Source organism: Boleophthalmus pectinirostris, unplaced genomic scaffold (assembly GCF_026225935.1).
Source record: "Boleophthalmus pectinirostris isolate CB_2022bp ecotype Guang Dong unplaced genomic scaffold, ASM2622593v1 HiC_scaffold_21, whole genome shotgun sequence".
Lineage (NCBI taxonomy): Eukaryota > Metazoa > Chordata > Actinopteri > Gobiiformes > Gobiidae > Boleophthalmus > Boleophthalmus pectinirostris.
Genome location: NW_026571175.1, coordinates 23,136,313 through 23,153,188, shown reverse-complemented (window position 1 = coordinate 23,153,188; position 16,876 = coordinate 23,136,313). Strand labels below are relative to the sequence as shown.

Sequence of the window (16,876 nt, the reverse complement as noted above, 5' to 3'; positions counted from 1 at the left end):
CCAATCTCACTCAGATCAGAGCTGCTTTAGACGCACATTATAGATGGTTATTAGCATTTGTAACAGTGCTGAGTAGGGACACGAAAGCCACTGACCTGCTTGTTTCTAATACTTGACTATTGATTACCGTTTATTATTCTACATCAAAAGGATAAGAAATTAAATTGACATTCATGTAAATATGACGGGAACACTTTATTATAGGTACACTTGTTAAAGGTGCACTGTGTAACATTTTAGTTGGGGGTCTGTCACCTGCTTGTTTCCGTGGATATGCCATTGCTCTGCCTAGTATGCTACAGAGTATGACATTAAACAGCTCTACTTTACATTTATTCAATTACAGGTGGTTTTATAACTCAAAAATACCTAGAAAAAGAGGCATTCTTACTGTGAGCGGGGTTGCCTCTCCACAGATTTGGTCTGGTTTGGTCTCCATGAATACAGAAACATTCCAGACAAAGCAATAACATCTCCATGGAGAAAAGCATTTGACGGACCCTCCACCAGAAAAGTTATACAATGCATCTTAAACATTTAACTAAGAAGTGTTGTAAATGTTTTATTGCTCATTAATTACTATCTATTCAGCCTTTATTAATGTATTATTTTGCATAACCTTATTCTGCTACTACTTAGACATTTACCGACATTTTCCTTATTATTACTCCTTATTATTGTTTACTGTGGCCATACCGGCTTGTCAAAGCCTGATCCCGTCAGATCTCAGAAGCTCAGCAGGGCCTGTCCTGGTTAGTACTTGGATGGGAGACCACTGGGAAAATCAGGTGCCACAGGGGGGCGCCAGTCACAATAAAAGTTCTATCCTTAGGCAAGACACTTCACTCACATTGCCTAGTATGAAAGTGATGTGTTTGTGAGTGTTGGTCGTAGTCAGAGGGACCGACAGCGCCAATTGGCATGGTAGCCGCTAGAGATGCGCGGATGGTGGCTAAACCGCGGGTCGGGCGGATGACGTGACGAAAAATAATATTTTAATTAAATTCGGGCAGGTGGTGGTTTCACTACTCAAATAAAAAACTCTGAACTCGGAGCAAATGGGAGGAGACCGAGCGGATGGCGGGCGGATGCGGTTTTGAAAACTGGTTAAAAACTGTGGTTGCAAATGGATAGCGGGTGGATGATGAGTTTTGCGATGCGGTTGCAGATGAAAAAGTAGCCCATCCGCGCATCTCTAGTAGCCGCGCTTCAGTCAGTCTGGCCCAGGGCAGATGTGGCTATAATAGCACCTTATCACCACTGGGTCTGGAGTTAATGAATAATGCTCTGTAAGGCGTCTTTGTGACAAATGTCTGTGAAAAGCACTATATAAATAAAAACTTACTTACTTATTAGTATTATTTTTGTAAATGACTTATGATTCTAATGCGCTTTTTGTAGCAAGAAATGTAGTTTTATTTATTAGCACCGTCGCCCCCCCAGGACCGCCCCTGCTCTCATGACCTAATAAGCTGTAGTAAGGAGATTATTAATGGGAAAGTGTTAGTGCTGATAACTCGTAGCAGAATAATCATATGCAGAGTAGACATTAATAAACGCTGAATAAATAAGTTATGACCAATTTACCATTTCCAATTATGCTAATTAACTGGTAGTTAGATGTTAATGACTGTACCCTAAAATAAAGTGTTACCAAATATTATTATAAACTTATGATGACATATTTTGTATTATGACAGTCGTGGTTTCGAACAATAAAACCACTGGACCTATAATGGAAACCGTACCAAGATGAGATCAGGTTTGAGTATTTATGTAAATCTCTCTAAGCTTCCTCTCAAAAATAAATAAATCAGCTCAATAAATAAATTCAATAAGTTCAAATGTTTGACTGCCCAATGAACAACATGTATAATAAAATGTATCAGCCTTTTCAGTGTTAATACAGAAAACCCCTTTATGATCATTTTGTAATTAAATATTGTATACCGTATGTAATCGTGTACAGCGTATCCAGCTTGCAGTAATAGCCCGTACCTGTGCCTAAAATGGGCTTTTGGCTGAGCTCCAGTGTGCTCCAGCCTTGTTTGTTAAGGTATTAATACGGTTGGTTCAGCTGTTCCCGGTGCAGCTCTGGGCCATGTACAACAGACATCTGTGTTGTGTTCTCACCACTGATTTGTGAGGAACACATTCATTATATGCCATTCATTCAGCACCTATACATTACAGCTTACATGTCCCGTATACTGTACTGCTGCGAAAGAGACCAGAGTGCAGCTCGTATCCACATATCTGCATTTCCTCCTTGTGTTTGTGTTGGTTATTACCGCGTTATCATGCTAAAAATAAATAAATACAATAAACAAAATGGCTACAATTATTGAAAAGTAAGTTAATATTGTAAGTTAGTAGTTTCCTTCCCTATACTAATGTGTACAGTTCAGTTTTTTCAGGGCTAGGGTATGACACATTCTTGCCTCTTGCTTTATTTCTAGTTATTTTGAATGTATATTATGAATGTATTTATATTTTTGAACTTGGTTATTATATTTCTTGTGATGTGTGAGCTAATGTGTCCAAATAATTTCCCTTGTGGATCAATACGGTCAAGTCTGAGTCTGTTCTATGGATCTGATGTAAAGAAGCAGAAAAAAAACCTCATACAGAATAGCTTGGTATTGGTTTAACACACAAGTAATAAAATGTAATTGTTAAAAGTCTGTTGTAATAGGTTTGGGTGAGGCGACAAAAATAAATATCTTGGTATTTTAGGTGTTTTCTCAGTGAGTGTAATCAGGTGATATTATATTAATCTATTAGAAATGTGCTAAAACTTGCCTGAAGTCTCACCCAAAACAAGATGAAAATGAATTGACTGTGGAGTGAACTACAAAAGTGGAGAGATGTGACCGTTTTTAACAGATTTGTTTTATTTTTAATCACCTCTTTTCTCAGCCTTTTAAAAAAATACTTTTGTTAAAGGCAATTTGGCATATCTCCAATGAAAATCACAATTTTAGACTTTTTTACTGTACATATCACCTGTTTCTACATTGCATTAGAATGTTCAATTTAATGTACGTCCATAGGCTCCAACAGCGTTTTATGATACATAAGATGCTATAGGGCTTTGAATGAACACAATTAGCAAATTGCAATGACTGCAGTTTTTCAAGTATCATAATTTCCTCTGCAAACAACAAAATATCCCGTTTTATTCCGCATGCAAACTCTTAACCCTGTAGTTTAGATCTGTACAAACATGACCTGTGTGTGTGTGGAGAGAGTGGTGGATTATGTTGTTTTTTGTGGTTTTCATTTTATATAATTAATTAAAATAAAATGTATATATTTAATAAAAAAAAAAAAATCCTATTATTAAAAGTCCATTGTTTAATGTTTCTGGTGGAGGGTCCGTCAAACACTTTTTTCCATGGAGATGTTATTGTTTTGTCTGGAATGTTTCACAGTATGGTATTAAACCTTTCTATTTTCATGGACACCAAACCGGACCAAGTTACAGGCCTGATCTGTGGAGAGGCAACCCCACTCATAGTCTGAATGCCTGTTTTTCTAGGTATTTTTGAGCAGTAAAACCACCTGTAACTGAATAAATCAAAGGTAGAGCTTTTTAATGCCATACTGTGTAACATTCAAAGCAGAGCAATGACATATCCATAGAAACAAGAAAAAAGATTGGCAAAGTCCATCTTTAAAACATAAATTGAATCACAATTGCAATGCTTGTCTGAAAAATTTAAATTGCAAATTTTCCTCAGATCGCTCACCCCTACAATCTGCCATTCTTTCAAACACTGTACATGGTGCACTACTTTTCCTTTGTGCTCCTGAATGATTTTTTTTTTTTTTGTATTGTATTTGTATTCTTGTATTATTTCAAAATTTAATAATAAAAAAAGGATTACAGATTACGATTATTATAACATAAATCACATTTCCTTTGAGCTCCTGTCTTTTTTTGTTTTCGTCTTATATTATTTCAAAAGGTAATTACAAAAACAAACAAACAAAAAATTATGATTATTATTAGGGAAATCCAAATCTTGGTATGATATTATCACGATATGCATCTCATGGTACAATGTTTATTGCGATATTTTAGAAAGGCTGATATAATTGTAGTAATTGTAATCTTTTTTCATTTTAAAATACCTTGACAAGATTTTGCTGTTAATTATTACTGTCATAATCCCAAGAATTCGAAAATCCTATAATCTCCTATTCTTTTAAACAATGGACATCTTGTAGTACATTTCCTTTGTGCTCCTGAATGTTTTTTTTTTGTAGTTTTTTTGTTTTCATCTTGTATTATTTAAAAATTTATATAAAAAAACAAACAAAACAAAACAAAACAAAAAAACCCCAAAAGGATTCCAATTATTATAATGTAAATCGCTTGTCCGAAAAATCACATTCAGCTATTTTCCCCCAAATGGCTCACCCTATAATCTGCCATTCTTTCAGACCGTGTACATGGCGCGTTACACTTCCTTTGTGCTGGTGCTGGTTCCAGAGTGGAGCCCAGTGCGGCACTGGGAGGCAGAGACAGGCTGTGGCCATGCTGTGTGTGGGTGTGTGGAATACCAATGCCCCGCTGAGTCCTCCCCCTCCCGATGCCAGACCAGACGCTATTAGGTGACATTTAAGGTGTGTTCAGTCTGTGTCTGTCTACCCTGCTTTGTATTACCTGGATTGATTGTTGGTGAAAGCCCGGTAATGATGCTACACTTTGGTCCTTTTACTGCCAGGTTTCTTTGCTCCTGTCCGCACTCTTAAGCTGTTTTTGTGCGTAAAGGCTTTTGCATTTTGGTTAGTGGCTTTCAAGTTTCGCAATCCCTCAATTGTTCTAAAAACTTGTAAATGTCTGAGTTGTGTGGCTCAAAAATGCTGTCAAATTTGTTAGAAATATCACTTTGTTTCCTTTAAAGGTGCACTTCATAACCTTCCTAGTGGAGGGTCTGCCAAATGCTTTTCTCTATGGAGATGTTTCACAGTGTGGTATTAAAGGTGCACTATGTAACTTTTTGGTTGGGAGTCCGTCATGTGCTGGTTTCTATGGATATGTCATTGCTCTGCCTGGAATGTTCCACAGGGTGACATTAAACAGCTCTACCTTACATGTATTCAATTACAGGTGGTTTTATAGCTCAAAAATACCTAGAAAATCATGCATTCTAACTGTGAGTGGGGTTGCCTCTCCACAGATCTGACATGTAACTTAGTCTGGTTTGGTCTCTGTGATGAAAGAAAGGTTTAATGCCATACTCTGAAACATTCCAGACAAAGCAATAACATGAAGAAAAGCATTTAGTGGACCCGCTCGCTACCAGAAAAGTTACACAATTCACCTTTAAACCTTTCTGTCTTCATGGAGACCAAACCAGAACAAGTTACAGGTCAGATCTGTGGAGAGGCGACCCCGCTCACAGTCGGAATGCCTGTTTTTCTATGTATTTTGAGCTATAAAACCATCTGTAATTGAATAAATGTAAGGTAGATCTGTTTAATATCATACTGTGGAGCATCCCAGGCAAAGAAATGACATCTCTATACAAACAAACAAGTGACAGACCCCCAACCAAAAAGCTACATAGTGCTCCTTTAAGTTTCTGTTACTTTTTTATTGTTTGAACCCCTGTTTAGCACCATAGTTACCCTGCAGGCCTTGAACATTAAACTAGTGGTGTATAATATGTCAACCTTTTCATAATATATCAGCCTTCTTTTGTTATAGACAATTTTGCACTTCTCCTAAACGTCAACAACAATATTATACTTTTTAAAATGTATATCACCCATCTCTCCATGTAGCAGTGTAAAGGATAATATATAGTGTATAATATATTGGGAAGAACATTGCAACTTAAAGGTCTGGGGGGTCTGTCACCCTTTTGTTTCTATGGATATGTCATTTTTCTGCCTGGAATGTTCCACAGTATGACATTAAACAGCTCTAACTTACATTTATTCAATTACAAATGGTCTTATAGCTCTAAAATACTTAGAAAAACAGGCATTCTGACTGTGAACGAGGTCGCTTCTCCACAGATCTGCCCTGTAACTTTGTCTGCTTTGATCTGAATGAAGATAGAAAGGATTAATACATACAAAGCATCAACATCTCCACAGAGATGGACCCTCCAAAAGAAAAGATACACAATGCACCTTTAAATCCATGTGTGCAATGCCAGTGTACATTACATACATTCACCAGTTTGTCCTTGTCTTTAAATACACAGACAAATCTTATCTTTTATTATAGTTTATTCTATTCTATTATTCCAGATTATATACTGTAATGTGTCTCAATGGTGGTTTGATTGGCTTTTTTCAAATAAAGAGAAAAACTCATTATGATGAAAATATAGCAACACTTACATATACATTCCTTTTTTTAAATATATATTTCTTCATTTTGTAGTCTAGATCTCCATTAGTCACTACAGCAGCAGTAACATTTGTTCCTCCACAGTAGAAGTAGTATTAAACCCTAAATCAGCCCTAACTAACCTTCTCTTTCTATCACATTTTGCAAACCTTCAAAACGTCAATTTCAATAATAGTTTGTAGACGTTCTATGGGCCTCCAGTTGTGATTTTGTGTTGGGTATGGTGCTCATTAATATTACATTAGGTGCGTTACAGGTCACATGGGGCTGGGTCTACCACAGCTGCTCGGGGTGCTACACTGTTGAGGGTTGCTTGTTAATCTTTGGGTCATGAATAATACAACACAAGTCATTTTGATCAGGTTCTGTCAGCGGTTTGTTTGATGGGAGCTTGTTTACACGTAACAATTAATTAAATAAAATAAAATGGTAGAAACGTAGAACGTGTAGACCCCAACCAAGCCATAGTTTCAGTTACAGGATCTAAATAGCAAAATCTGGCATTCTCTTAAGTCCATGTATCATTCGTTTTTCAATATAAAACCAAAAATAAGAAAACAAAAAACAACAGTTTTCTTCATTATTTGTCTCCAAAACCAAAATGAAAAAAACATAACCATTTGGTTTTTTTCAGTTTTCGATTTTGCATTTAAATGAATAATGGAAAAAATGGATAATGGCTGTTTCCCGTTTCCGTGACATAAACTGCGAGGCCGGACTTTTGTGCAGCATGCGGAGTGAAGCAGGACTAAACCAGGACCAAACCATATCCGGGACCAGAACGGAACGAGACCGGGACTGAGACCAGAACTGAGACCAGAACTGAGACCAGAACTGAGACCGGGAACAGGACTAGGACTGAGACCGGGACCAGACTGGGACTGAGACCAGGACTGAGCCTGGGACCAGACCAGGACCTGAGCAGGACTGAGACCGGGACCAGACTGAGACTGAGACCATGACTGAGACTGGTGTATCATTTGTTCATTTGTTTTTCAGTATAAAATGAATGAACAAATGATACACGGATTCTCTTACTTTGAGCAAGTCTTATATACAGTAGTGCTTTCTTATAAATCGCTATTGTTGAATCCACAGACATATATTCTTATACTATTGACCTTTTGTTGCTTGTGTAACTTTACTTACTTACACACTTACTAACACACTGTAACTGTAGAGATGTGACGATATCCAAATCTCTTGGTACAGTATTTTCACAATATGCATGTCACGATATGATATTTATTGTGATATTTCGTAGAGGCTAATGGAATTCCGAATATGCAACTTTTTCCTCTTCCTAACAAAACTTTGGTTCTGTCATAATCCAAAATGACTAAGCTTTCAAAGTGCTTAATAACAGTTATTTCGTCATGTAGTCTGCACTGTAACGGAGCAAAGGATCATGGTCTATGTAGTTCCCTGTGTTTTTATAGCTATTGCTACCCTGTAACTATTAATTTAGGTGAAGAGACTCGATATATTGTGATGGCCCGTGATATTATTGTGAGATCTTTTACAATACGATATCACAATGTTTCGATTATTGTGACATCACTATGTAATTGTATAGTAAATTGGATTTTTTAGAAACCATATTTCTTCATAATTTTCAGTTTGGGTTAAGGTTAATCATATAACCATTAAATATTGTAGAATATTATTGTGCATTTGGTGAGAGCTTCAGATACTGTATATATAACTGTATATCTTGGACTGAATGTTTTATGGAATTTCTGGTTCTGAGTTGTGAACCAACTTAGAAATAATTTAGTTTGAATCCTTTACTAATTTTGTGGTGATATCTTGTGTAATACCTTTTTACAAAGCAAAAAACAGCAACATCTGGCTGATAAAAGTGTTAAGAAATAAAATCAAACTTACTACAAAAATTTGATTTGAATTAACAGATACATTTCTCACCTGCTTTTGTGAAAATGTAGTGATATCACAGCTCCTTCTCTGAGATCTCACCTCTGATTGGATAAAGGCAAACCAGAAAATGTCAATGTTATTATGTTATATAATTTGCTATTTTGCTATTACTTCACCCAGTAATATAACTTCTAAATGTATTGATGGATTTCATGTATTTCATATTCCATAATTCACTCATGTTGATCTAAGGCAGTTTTTTAGATTTTAAGAATTTTATGTTGCTCTTGTGAACTTATAATGTTGTTACCTCCTCAGAAACATATCTGAAGTTGTGTTTTGTTTCATCACACTTTTGAGTAACCCTGTATCATTAGTCTGTCCACATCTCCAAAGCTCAAAATGCTCTGTTCTTAAAGCAGTAATTTTCAAGTTTACAGGTACTTTTTACATTTTGTTTAGTCGATTAGAAATTCCAGCTCTGAAATTACCCAAATGATTCTAGTGCAGATGTATGGAGTTTAAAAACACAGTGGAGGCCTTCCTGTATTTTTGTATGACATCACAAGATGGAGTGTTTTCTGTTTGAGAGAAGAACTCAGTCTAAATATGCAGGATTTGTGTGTTAAACATGTGTGAATAAAACAAAACAACTCCAGGTTTACAGGTTGGTTAGAGAAAAAGACAACATTACACATACAAATACAGTATATAAATCGTCACCAAGCGTGTACACTGCTTTTGCTTTACGTGTTGCCTATTATATTTATCTGCAGTGTATCTACACATATTTACCAGTATTTCTTTCTATTTGTGCAGCTTTTGTCTTGTGGCTGTTGTTGTTTATACTATTGTTTCTCGGTGTGGTGGTCCTTCTCCTCTCTCACCTTGTGTAGAGTCAATGGGGGAGTCCCAGTGGACCCCCAGCTCCACCGCAGTGCTGTGTGTGGGCGTTCAGAAAGAGCTGCTCACTCCTCCTTTTCATTTCCATATAGACATTGCTTTTTATTGTTCTTTAGGGACCATTTTAGCGTCGCCACTTTAAAGGGCTCTTATTGCACTATTTTCTGATCTATGTTATAATGTTGTTTTCTCATCACGAACACCTGGAGTTGTGTGTTGTTGTTTTTTTTTCACACATGTTTAACACGAATCCTACGCATTTAGTTGAGTTCTTCTCAATCAAAAAAGAAAAAATCAAACACTGTTCTCCACTGTGTTTTTAAACTCCATACACCTTCACTAGAATCATTTGGATGATTTTAGCCCCGGAATTTCCCATCTCTACTGAACTAAATGGTAAAATGAGCTGTTACCTTGAAAACTATCGCTTAATGACGTCACAAGGTGGATCAGAGCATTCTGAGCTTTGGAAATGTAGACAGACTAATAATAAAGGGTTACTCAAACACAACTCCAGGAATGTATTTGAGGAGGTAATGAAATTATAACGTGACTTAATGCTCACAAGGGTCACGTCGTGGAAACTGTCTGACCTCACAGTGTTACAAGTGGTTCGCTTAACGGTAGGCAGGTACTTTTTTCATTTAATCAATCGCTGCTATTTGTTCGTGATGTATGTAATGCGCCGCTAACAGGGCTAACTGGTATATTAAGCTTTTTCCAAATCCCATAGGAAGAAGGACAATAATGTCTTTCCCTTTGATTAAATTCACCAGACATTCTCTTTGTTCCAGCTTTAAATCCTCAATCTCGGGAATCGTTGCCAACACAGAATATACGGCTTCGTCTACATCCATCTCGACCGCTTTGTTTACTGTTGTGCTGCACCACAAAAGGGACCCAGACAGACGCTTGAGTTTGACGTCATGACTTTGGTGTGCAGTCTGCAACTTCTGGGGTTCTTGCAAACCATTTAATCTATACTGATTCCTGACCTAGTCGCTGGAGAGAAATAAAACTGAGCAGAGGCACTAGGGGGCGCCAGCCTGGCTACTCAAAATGGAGATGCAGGACTAAACTATTTGAGGGCAGGATAATGATAGCTCCTCAGACCGGTATCCTCTGATTGGAAATGACTTCATCATAGCAGTGAAGATGTCTTGATTTGAAAAACACTGTCCAGATGATTGCCTTTTAAACCTTTTCTAACATGGATCATTCATTAACACATGGGGGATTACATTGACAAGTTCTCTATTAAAGAAAATATATGACTTATATAGTAAAATACTGGCAATTAGTTTTACTGGAAAAAAAAAAAAAGAAATCCAGTTACAGTAGTCCCAGCTGAACTCATTTGTAAAAGCTATTGCCTATCATTAAGTACAAAGAGATAATCCTGAAATGTAACTATAAAATACTGGAATTATGTCTGCATGTAAAAATAGGGGCCATATAAATTTGACATTCAATCAAAAATAATTTAAATAAATGTACTGTAATTTTATTCAAGCTTACTGCACTGTAAAAATAGAATTAAAAAAAAAAAAAAAAAACATCTTTAAAGGTGTATTGTGTAACTTTTTCCATCAAATGCTTTTCTTCATGGAGATGTTTTTGGTTTGTCTGGACTGTTTCACAGTATGATATTAAACCTTTTTATCATGGAGACCAAACCAGACCAAGTTACAGGTCAGATCTGTGGAGATGCATACCCGCTCACAGTCAGAATGACAGTTTTCTGAGCTATAAAACCACCTACTATAATTGCATAAATAATAAAAAAAATAAGGTAGAGCTGTTTAATGCCATACTCTGGAACATTCCAGGCAGAGCAATGACATATCTATAGAAACAAGCAGGTGATGGACCCCCAAACAAAAAGCTACACAATACACTTTTAACACATGTGGCTTCATGATTTTTTCCCAGCATTTAACTGTAATAATCAGTAGGACTGTGTATCATTAAGAAGTCACCGATACGATACATATCTCAATACAGTGCACTTTCGGTTTGATACGATATATATTTCAAATCAATTCGATACGGTTCAATAAAAAATAATGGCTAAACGATGGCTGTGATACTAAAAGTCTTTGTTAAACCACTTCTTGTGCAAAATGAATATGAAATTTTCATCAAAACAGTGAAAATGTCAAAATGTGTCGAATAACCAAATTTCCTTCCTCTAAACAAGCAACAAAACTGTAGCTCTGTAACAAAATAATTTAGTAAAATATACCAAAAAATACTCTTGGAAATATATCGATACAGCAGCCCATAAACAATACGATATTTTGATATATCTGCACACCCCTAATTATCAGGCCATTTACTCTTAAAAAAACGGTGTCTCTTTTTGCAGTGAAATCCTGTTAACACCTTGAGATTTTTTAGTGCGTAGCTGGTAAATCCCGCAGTCTCTTTCTATCTTTCACTATAGCACACGTACAGTAGGAGATAGACGGTTAGGATAAATACATTTGCTTTTGCAGCACTTAAAGGGATTCTGTGCCACTTCCCAGGAGAAAGAGGAAAAAAAAAGTTATGATAAAAAATAACCAAAAAGGTAAAAAAGGGTTGAGGTTTGAGGGGGGAGGTGGAAATTTGAGTGGAGCAGAGATGTAAAGGGAAAGGAAGGAAGTGTATGGAGAATATTAATGATGTGTCAGGAAATGGAGTGTCTTTTAAGACCTTTATTCCCGTGCCTACAGTACTGGAAGTCGCTGTAAAACCAGGCAGATTGAAAAGCAGAAGGTACCACACTTAGATATGTATGATAATGGACTCAAGAAGACACCATTTCACACAGTTTTGTTAGATTTCAAATGGACCTTTTCTAACAATAAAAGTAGTTACTGTGGTTACATATGCAGCTGGTCACATATAGCATCAAACCAAAGTACATTCTGTTACTTTGACTATGAAATCAAATACCTTTCTAGAAGAAGAAGGTTTATTTTAAGTTGTATCGAAATGCTCTTCTAAAGTTTACATGTGATCATTATAGGTAGGGCTGTCATGATAATTAGCTACTATATGGAACAATATTCCAGTATATTTTTAGGCTCAGAATTATTTACATATTTTCTTTGCAGTAGTAGGAATTTTTTATTTTTATTTTTATGTATTAAGGTAACGTTTGAGTTGTAGAGAGTAGAATAAATCACTTTTATGACTCATTTATTTGTTGTACTCTGGCTTTTTAATTATACTGTCTATTTAAAAATTAATTTAATAAAGTAATTCACCGCCACAACATGAGGAGACTAAGATTTAAATCTGGCGTTCATGTAAAGCTAAACATGAACCATCTCCAACGTGATTGAAGGACAGAACAGACTCATTAACATCAGCACATCCTCTGTCACAGAGAGAACACTCATATTCCAGAGTCGTGTCCTTTAGTCCAACAGAAGCTGAACTGCATCAGGATGCAAGGATATTTTTTTCAGTGCTAAGCAATTTATGCAAATTAGCCATGTGGTTTTAAGTTTTGTAAACAAATGTGCAAGCGGGCCAGCGTCAAATCGTCGGTGCAGGACTCTGGTATGATGTAAGTTTCTGTGATGTTTGCAAATGTTCATGTGCATTAAAACTTGATTTGAAAAAAAAAAAAAAATGTGGATGAAATTAAAATCGCGATATCTGCCAATTTTTTCTTAAAATTGTTCAGCTCTAATCGTGCTTCAAAATGTGTTACTCTGACAGGCCTAATTATAGGATCATATTTAAAGGTGCACTTTTCTGATGGGGTGTCTGCCATCTGCTTGCATCAATGGAAATATTATTATTTTTTGGCTGGAATTTTCATTCCAGCTTATGTTGCATTTATTCAAATAATATGTGTTTTATTGCTTAAAAATCTGTTTTTATGTGCACATGGGTCACCTCTCCACAACTCTGACTCTACCTTTACTTGGTCATGCCACCAGCTTGTCTCCATGGAGTTTAATGCCATACTGTGACACATTAGAGACAGACTAATACAGGTTTTTTCATAGCTGATGCTGATACCAATGACCGATAAGTTCTGCCTATACTTTTTGGATGATATGCAGGGTCGATTATGATTATTTTCCCTAAATTATGTCATTTAACTCCATAAGAGAGCTGTGTAATTACATTTTGTGCAGATATCTGCTTATATTAGTGTGATAATATAAAGCTTTGTATATTTTTAGGCAGCAGATTGACCAAAACAAAATATTTGCCTATACTGGAGATTTAATACTGATATTGCTCTATCTCTGGAACCCATGCAAAGCAATAACATCCAAGCAGGAGGTGGAATTTCCAACAGAAAAGTGTACAGTGCCTTTAAATATTAAATTCTTATGCTCCAAATGACTTAAAGAGTGTATCTTTTGACATCCATCTGCTTTCTGATATAAAACCAACAAAACAAGAAAACTGAATAATAATAATAATTTAAAAAAGTTATCATAGGAGCAAATTGTTTACAGAGTCTCATAGCCTCAAGTAAATATCTTAGTTAGTGTTTCCTGTGATATTTTTAACAGGGAATCACACAAACCTTCGTACCTGTGAGCTTGCTAGTACATTGTGTATTTCTCTATACCAAGCTATTTCGCTCTATATGTCTTCAACACAAGGATCTTTGTAAGTGTGTCAGGACCCCTGCTTGGAAACCTCCCACCTCCTGTCGACAGAGGAGAGAGAGAGAGAGAGAGGGATGAGGAGTGTCACTGCAAGAAAAAGGAAATATATAAAACCTGAGGAGAGGTAGAGGAGGAGGGGCGGAGGAGAGGAGAAGAGCGGAGGAGAGGAGCGAGAGTGGAGCTGACACTTATTTAAGTCATGATGCAAGTGAGAAATGTCTTTGTACAGGTCTGTGGCTCCGGTGTCAGCGTGAAGGCCGAGATCAGAGCTGTCAAATACACAGGCGGAGGAGAAGGAAATGAACACTGGGTTTTACAATAGGCCTCTAAAATTTATGGCAAATGTGTTGTTTTATGCTTTATTATTAGAGATTGCAAAAATGCGGTGGTGGCAATGTTGATCGTCTGCATTTAGCCTGGTTTGATTTATTTAAGTTTAGATGAGGTGAAATATTTTATAATCCGTTGTTTCTTGTGCGCTATGTAATGGTTACACAAAAATCGTGGTTTGGTACCTACCTCGGTTTTGAGGTCACGGTTTGGTTCATTTTTGGAACTTTGCAAAACCATTTGCTTGTTGTTTATTTGTGCGTTTATTAAACCAACAATTTGTTTTAATATTATACAAACATGAAAATAAAATAAATGCAAAATGCTGCTTTGTAATACTAATAAGTTAAATAAAATATTAGCAAATAAGCAAATGTATGAAATATTATAAAAAAATTAATTCCTTTTAAACAGTAAACAAAACTTTTCAGAAAGTAAAGCGCTGTACTAACAGTTCCAGCATGAACTTTTACTCAACTTCATGGGGGGGAGAAAAGTGAGGACTGGGGCATAATGACCATAGTTTTGTGAGGATTCATGTGGTTTGGAGCAATGTAGTCAAGGTGAGTGAAACATTCCAGACAAAGCAATAACATCTCCATAAAGAAAAGCATTTGACTGATCCTCCACCAGAAAAAATTACACAGTGCACCTTTAACTTTACATTCTTGTCTGTTTAGATATGGTTTTATTATCTTAAATACAGCTATTTTTTGTTCTAATACGGTAAAATTTGAGCTGTAGACGGTTGAAGGTTATTTAGTGGTATTATCCTGCTTTATTTCAGTGACTAGTTTCTAGGTCTATTCCAAGATGGCTACTTTCATTTTACCAGTGTATATCCAACATAGTAATTGCATATGTTTTTGTAATACTGTACACTTTACATATACTTCATTTTAGATGTAATACACAGAGAGCATAGTGTGATTGTATGGTGGCTGGTAAACACATTGCCAAGAGTTAAGCATGGAGCAGGAGAATAACAGGTACTGCCTCAGGTCTTTGTTTATGAAGGGAGCAGCAAATGTGACACGGCGAGACTGCACAAGATGGATTCCTGCTGTGGAAATTGGTCTAATATCAGGAGGTTTATTCCCTGGGAGCACTTAGGGCTGTTGAAAACACTGTGGCCTATGACTGGAGGAGAGAAAAAATGAAAGAGGGAGAGAGGCTGTAGATAATCAAATCCTCATCTGAGCCTGTCTACAGTGATTCGATCCATACAAATATAAAATGGAATATAATGCGTCTCCTTGTCATTATCTGCTGTGAGAAGTGTACATATGGGATTGCCTTTGTCTCTAAAGCCTATAATGTTGACTAGTGTAATGCGTAATCCAGTCACTAGGGGTCATAAACTAAACTTGGTGCCACTCCCAAGCCTGGATAAATTAGATGGTTGAATGAAGCTGTACAGTGGTTAAAATAATAATAAAAAAATATAATGAATTACATTATGACATTATAGATAGACCTGTCATGATAATTAGCTACTTTATCGACTTATTGTTTAGTATATGAAAGCTGGAACAATACTGTATATTTTGGTGCTCAGTATTGTATATCATTTTTCTTTGCAGTAATGGGAAGATTTTTTTTCCCTATGTATTAAGGTAAGGTTTGAGTTGTAGAAAGTAGAATAAATCACTTTTATGACTCATTTATTTGTTGTAACTTGGGCGTTTTAATTATGCTGTCTATTTAAAAATGTGTTTAATGGCATTTTCCTGCTTTGTGTAAGTATTTTCAGTATTATCATTTATTGTAATATTTCTCTGTAGCAATATATCATGCTTCAAAATTTGTTATTTTGACAGGCCTAATTATAGGTTCTAATTTAAAGGTGCACTTTTCTGGTGGGGTGTCTGCCACTTGCTAGCCAGGTTGGCGCTATCTAGTACATACAATAATACACTAGATGGTTTGCAAGAACCCCGGAAATTGTAGACCGAGCACCGACCAATCAGCGAAGAGCTATGACGCCATGACGTCAAACTCAAGAGATTGTCCGGGTCCCTTTTGTGATGCGACACAACAGTAAACAAAACGGTTGAAATGGATGTAAACGAAGCCAGACATTCTGCAACGATTCCCAAGATCGAGAATTTAAAGTCTGAACCAAGAGAATGTTTGGTGAATTTTATGAATGGGAAAGATGTTCTTGCCCTTCTTCCTATGGGATTTGGCGTATTACATATGTCACGACTAGAGCCCGACCGATATATCGGTTGGCCGATATTATCGGCTGATATGGGCAACTTTAGGCATATCGGCTATCGGCCGATATGCTTGCTGATAGGGGCCGATATTTCACGTGGGCATGTTATACCTCGTTATAAAGCTTAGACTCTCTACATTCTGTTTATTTAATCCAATTTACAGACAGATAAATGTCCTAATATGTAGCTCCACATCAGTATTTATCTACGGAGTCATTTGTCTGTGTGTGTCCGTACTGTCCCTGAACACACCACAGAGTCGCGTCACTCACGTGTGTTTGTTTACACCTGCAGACACAGATCCAAACACTGAGATTAGATTCTTTTTACGGACCATCGGTTTGAGTCTGGATTAAAAGGACATTTATTAGTGCAGATTTGTGATGTGAGGAGGAGCCTGTGTGAGCGGTGAGTGTTGGAAATATGTCGACTCTGAAGCTAGTTTTTGTCATTTGTTATGGGTTAGCTGCTGTAGCTCCCGCACATAAACAGACTGTTTTCTATTGGTCTGTTCTAAAGTGACTATATTGGCTGTATATTTGCTA

General features: G+C 36.5%; 1 protein-coding gene and 1 pseudogene across 1 annotated transcript in view; both read left to right on the top strand.

Annotated features, from left to right (window-relative positions):
• The window catches only part of efna3a (ephrin-A3a), a 166,993-nt gene that overhangs the window by 10,991 nt on the left and 139,126 nt on the right, over positions 1-16,876 (top strand). The gene's annotated exons all lie outside the window — the stretch shown is intronic.
• Positions 683-800, top strand: LOC129410183 (5S ribosomal RNA; annotated as a pseudogene).